The sequence below is a fragment of the Tenrec ecaudatus genome, chromosome 4, assembly GCF_050624435.1.
Source record: "Tenrec ecaudatus isolate mTenEca1 chromosome 4, mTenEca1.hap1, whole genome shotgun sequence".
NCBI classification, from domain to species: domain Eukaryota; kingdom Metazoa; phylum Chordata; class Mammalia; order Afrosoricida; family Tenrecidae; genus Tenrec; species Tenrec ecaudatus.
The window spans coordinates 22,029,171-22,035,170 of NC_134533.1; positions in this window are offsets into that span (position 1 = coordinate 22,029,171).

The following is a 6,000-nucleotide window of genomic DNA, read 5'->3' on the forward strand; positions in this document are numbered from 1 at the left end:
TAAGGCAGGGGAGGAACTGGGTCATTTGGAAGTACATGAAAAGGACAAAAAAAACGGAAACCTGATATTCAATAAACATCACTTAGAGGAAAATCATTTAAAAATGGGTCTGCAGGATTAAAAGTGGTCTCTAATATTAACTGCTTGAGGTAGGTTTGAGGGAATTGTTGTTGTTGTTGTTGTTATTGTTGTTGTTGTTGTTAGTTATCTTTGAGTCAGCTCCACCTCACAGGAACTCTATGGAGAAGTGCCCAGTGCTGCACCATCTTCACAATTATTGTTCGGTCCATTGCTGCAATCACTGAGTCCATCCATATGATTAAGGTCTTTCTCTTTTATTTTGGAAACCCTCAATGTTGCAAAACGGTGTAGTAATGATGAAACACAACTTTCCTCTAGTTCCTGAAAGCTTCCTCCTACAACCCTCCCCCACTATCATGATCTAAAATCTACCTTACAGATACGGCTAGACCAGAGCATGTACACTGGGACAGAGGGGAACTGAAAACACAGGGAATCCAGGACAGAAGATCCCTTCAGGACCAGTGCCAAGAGTGGCGATATCAAGAGGGTGGAGGGAGGGTGGGGTTCAAAGGGGGAACCGATTACTAGGATCTACATATAACCTCCTCCCTGTGGGTAGGATAACAGAAAAGTGGGTGAAGGAAGATTTCAGACAGTGTAAGATATGACAAAAAATAATTTATAAATTATCAAGGGTTCATGAGGGTGGGGTAAGTGGTGAAGGAGGGGGAAATGAGGAGCTGATGCCAAGAGTTTAAGTGGAGAACAAATGTTTTGAGAGTGTTACGGGCAATGAATATACAAAAGTGCTCTACACAATTAATGTATGTATGGATTGTGATAAGAGCTTTAAAAGCCCACAATAAAATGATTTTAACATTTATTATTCATTGGAAGTTAATTCATATATCATATCATTTAATACATCAATCACATTAACAAGTGTTGTACAATTGCGACCACCATCAGTTTGCAAACATTCTTTGTTTTTCATTTATTTTTAATCATGTTGTTGGAGACTCTTATACCTCTTATAACAATCCATACATCCATGTGTATCAAGCACATTTGTACATATGTTGCCATCATGCTTTTAAAACATTTTCTTTCTACTTGAACCCTTGGTATCAGCTCCTCATTTTCTCCCACCTCCCCAACCTTCACCCTCATGAACCCTGGATGAATAATGAAGTATTATTTTCATATCTTACACCACCCACTGTCTTCCTTCACCCATGTTTCTGTTGTTCCTCACCCTAGGGGAAGGGATATGTGTCGATCCTTGGGTTCAGTTTCCTCTTTATACCCCCCACCCTCATGGCATCACTACTCTCATTTTTGTTCCTGAGGGGTTTATCTGTCCAGGATCCCATGTGTTGAGAGCTGTTATCTGTACCAGTGTATATGCTCTGGTCTTGCCAGATTTGTTAAATAGAACTGGGTCATGATAGGTTTGAGTGGGGGGAGGGGAAGCATTAAAGAAGTAGAGGAATGTTGTTTGTTTTGTTGGTGCTATACTGCACCCTGGCTGATTCATCCCTTTCCTTGTGACCTCCCTGTGAGGGGATGCCCAATTGTCTACAGATGGGCTTTGGGTCTCCACTAGATCCTCTCTCGTTATATGATGGTTTGTTTTGGGTCTTCTGATGCCTGATAAATGATCCTGTTGACACCTCGTGATCCACAGGCTTCTGTACTTCTTTGGAATGGGATTTGTTGCTGCCCAGGTAGATAGCTGCTTTTATATCTTCAAGCTTTAAGACCCAGGTTATATCTTTAAATAGTCGGGCACCATCAGCTTTCTTCACCGTATTTGCTGATGCACCCATTTTTGTCTTCAGCAATCATGTCAGGAAGGTGAGCATCACAGAATGCCAGGTTATTAGAACAAAGTGTTCTTGCATTGAGGGACTACTTGAGTAGAAGCCTGATGTGTGTTTGCTCCCTTAATATGTAATATATAAATATATGTACATAGAGCTATAGTTTCTAGTTATATTTACATATTTACATATGTTCGTACTTGTATTTATGCTTCTATAAATGTCCTGTGCCTTCTAGTTCTTTCTTTTATTTCCTTATCCCAGTATTATGCTCAGACTTCATTTGGCTTCCAGTTATTACTCTCAGCTACACTGTACTTGTGCAAGCACCACCTGACATTCTAAACCATCTCCACCATCAATTTTAGATCACTTGTTCTTCCCTTGCCCCTGCGCTTATTGGATCCACCTTTCTTTCCCCCATGTCTCCTTCTCTCATGTGTCTCCTGAACCATTATCCTGCCTCTCTTATAGTGATAGAATGGGAAGAAAAAAAAAGGCCTCTAAATAGTTCAGGTCTGTCTGTTGACCTTTATGAATGATTTCCAATCAAGTCTGATGAGCTGTCAAGCCCTGTTCCTTAAGACTAATTTTGGGATTCCTCAGGCACTTCACTGCTTTGCCTCACTTATTCCTCTGTTTCTTTCCCTTCATGCTTCACCCAGAGGGGAGGGGGGCTAAGACCAAGTATAATTCCCACACTGTATTTTCAATGGTGTCCCCCTTAGCTCTATGAGTCAGTGAGGGTACACCCTGTATTGTGGTGGGACCATCCCTATGGTCCTCTCGGTGCATTGGTTGTCCCAAGTAGGAGAAACATCCTGGGGGGTTGGTAGGCTCTCTCTTTCTCTCTCTCCCCTTCCCACATGGTTTGCTCCCATGTGTTCTGAGCTGACCCACCCCACCCCAGTCACAGAGCAGTATCTTCAGTGCTTTCCTCTGTAGTGCATTCTACTGGGGAGGGAGTCCACATAGCTGGGGTTGGGGCATATCCAACAGACCTCTCTGTTAGCTGCTTCATGCCTAAGTAGCCTTTCAGTCGTGGCACCAGGTTAAGGTCTTTTCCCTCTATCCCTTCTCTGGCCAGAAGTCTTCCCAGACATTCTTTTCTCTCTGGTCTCCTTAACATGGTCTAGCTTTCACTTTCCCCATCACCAACAATACTGTAGTCCATCCTCACTACACACACAAACACACAGAAAGAGAGAGAGAGAGAGAGAGAGAGAGAGAGAAATCCTAATCCCGTTGCTGTCCCTATAGTATCCTCAATACTTGGCTTTATATGCCAAAAAATACGTACACAACTTCAAGAGGGTGACCTCCAATGGCATAACACATCTGAGAAAAACCCGAACATGAACAAAAATAAACCCCAAAACACAGAAAATACTGAAAACCAGCATGCCTCAAAAGAGATCAACAAATTTTAACTGTTCGAGTCAGGTTTATCACTTTGATCTTCTACGCTCAACTATCTAGTGCACTCTGCTTAGTAAGGACTCTCCTCCCATTCCCATTATGGATCGAGGGAGATCACCAGAGACTTATCACCTAGGTAGTTCCCACAAATGTATCTTGGGCTGCCACTGTCGTCCATAGCTCTCTGCAAACTGCATTTTCACAATTAAGACTCTGATACTAATCCTTCCTTTGACATCAGATTGTGTCATTTACAATCCTTTGATGACAGATGGTGTGCTTCTTCCATGTGGATTTAGCAGAAATCTCACTTAGATGGCTGCTTGTTTGGATACAAGTCTTCAAGACCGCAAGTGCTATTTTATCTGATAGTCAGACACCATCTAATTTCTTCACATTTTGCTATAGCACCCATATCTTCTGAGTTCCCACCCCGAGGGCTTGTATTGAACAAGGTCATGATGTAAGAACTGTTGCTTTAAGTTGGAGCTAGGATTTAATGTGAACTTAAAACCTATTCCTGGATCTATATTTGTTGTTGTTGTTGTTGTTTGTTTTTATCCCTGTTTGGCTTCCTTTCTAAACCTCCTTGTTTATTTATGGTAGAGAGTCTCATCAATCATCCCCCTGGGGCATAACAATCTTCATTCATATTGTTTTTGATTAGCTCTTAGTACTAATTTTTAAAGGCCTGTAGGAAAGGGATATTGAGGTAAGGTAGAATAATTCCATATCACAGTACCCGAATTAACCACTTGTACAAAATCAATCTTGAATGGTTGGATGCTATCTACACAAACAATAGGGTTAAGTGTCAGGGAAATTTACAATAATCACTTGGAAAGTCAGTCACAGCTGTACCAGAATACTGCATATCTGAGCACGGCATGTAGGGCAGTGAGGGAGCAAGGCCATGTTGGTCCAGCTACCAAGAGTTCAACAGTCATGGCACAGCTGTCGTCTACTCCCCGACACCATGTCTTTTCCGACCGAAGCTTCAGGTTACAAGTGTGGCTGAGGTAGAGTCCAGTTCTCCTGGTGGAGCTTCTGCATCAGATCTCATGGATGCAGCCTCTGGAGCATGCTGTGCTTCATGGAGGTCCAGGATTCACTCCCAGTGTTCCACGGCACCTTCCCTGGGTCCTCAGGATGTACCCAGAAGCCCAAGTCAATGTGGCCCATTCAGTGCATAGTGTCCAAGGACACTCAATGCCTAGGGATGCCAAAAGCATTTTCAGTCATTCTTCACCTACTGGAAATAGGTCCTTTTGATTTTCCTTCCAACAGACAAGAATGTGTGTTCAATCCCCCAAATGTGTTTGCTCCCTTTCCACTCCCCTCGCCTGTTTTTCATAGTGTGCATCATCCCTCTGATACGGCTGTCTACCTGTCTCAGTACACCTCACCATAGCTTTGAATGGCAGCCACTCACTACAAAATGTCCTTTTTCCCTCTGTGAAAATCAGGGTAGACGAGAGAAACAAATCCATAGAAACTCATATGGATATAAGAGAAAGTTTTATATAACGAGTAATTTTACATTAAGAAAGCATCGCAACCTAGTCTAGTCTAAGCCCATGAGTCCTATATTAGTCCATATGTTCAATACCAATGTATAAGATCTGAATCAGACTCAAGAAGCACATGCAATGATGCCGACTACAGGATGAACACAGACCAGTGGGTACAAAGTCTTTGGCATCCAGTCACAGTAGAAGCATCTCAGGTCAGGCAGGGGTTTCCATGTGGCTCCTCCAGTTCCTAGGCCACTGGGTATATCAGTGCAATGGCACCTGTCTTGTCATAAGAGTGTCTCCCAGGGATTGACTGGAGAGAAAAGTCTTCTACCTCCAAGGAGGAAAAACAGTTTTTAAGATTCCTCAGAGAAAGGCCATGACCACAGACCTCATTGACTGTGACCCAATGTACACACTACACTACACCCCTTCACTCTTAATCCTCTCATGTCTCAAATTGACACCAAATTATGTAACTACCTCACCCTACCTTGACCATTCTATAGCAGTTGATCTGAGGCACCCTCCAGCACAGTGATTTTCAAAACACTTGCCCAGAGAAGATGTTGCATGGTTCATTGACACAAATCAGGCTCCCTACTGGCACAGACACACACAGACACACACACACACACACACACACACACACGCACACACGCACACACACATACACACCCCACACTGCCCTGGGCAGGAGATTGGATGTCCGTTCTATTGCTTAGTCCTACCGCAGTAGATTCATATTGTTTTTTTTCATTTTGTGATTGATTAACTTCACTTAGCATAATGTTTTCCAAATCCTTAACATCTTAAGGTGTGCTATAGTTTATTGTGCCAGCCTAGCCGATAAACACAAGTAGGATTAACTGAAGGGCAGAGGGAGAAATGGCTCAGTGAGCCTCACCTTGGTTGTTCTGTGCCTCAGTTTAAAGGAGTACACTACCTGTGGGATGCCTAGCCTGTGGACTGTGTCGCTGTAAGTTGAGTCCCTTTAAGCCCACATGATTGGAATGTTCATCTCTGGAGATGGGAACTGACAGTTGATAACAGTTGGGGAGCTGCCTGGCTGTTTGCTGCCTGGGTATATATAGCCCAGCTCTCTCTACAGAAGGGGACTGGCAATTGGCAGCTCTCAAAACTTGAAGGACTGCTAGTGTCTCACTGCTTTATAATTTAACTGTTAATTTCTTGTATTATCTATCGGTATATTATTTGAC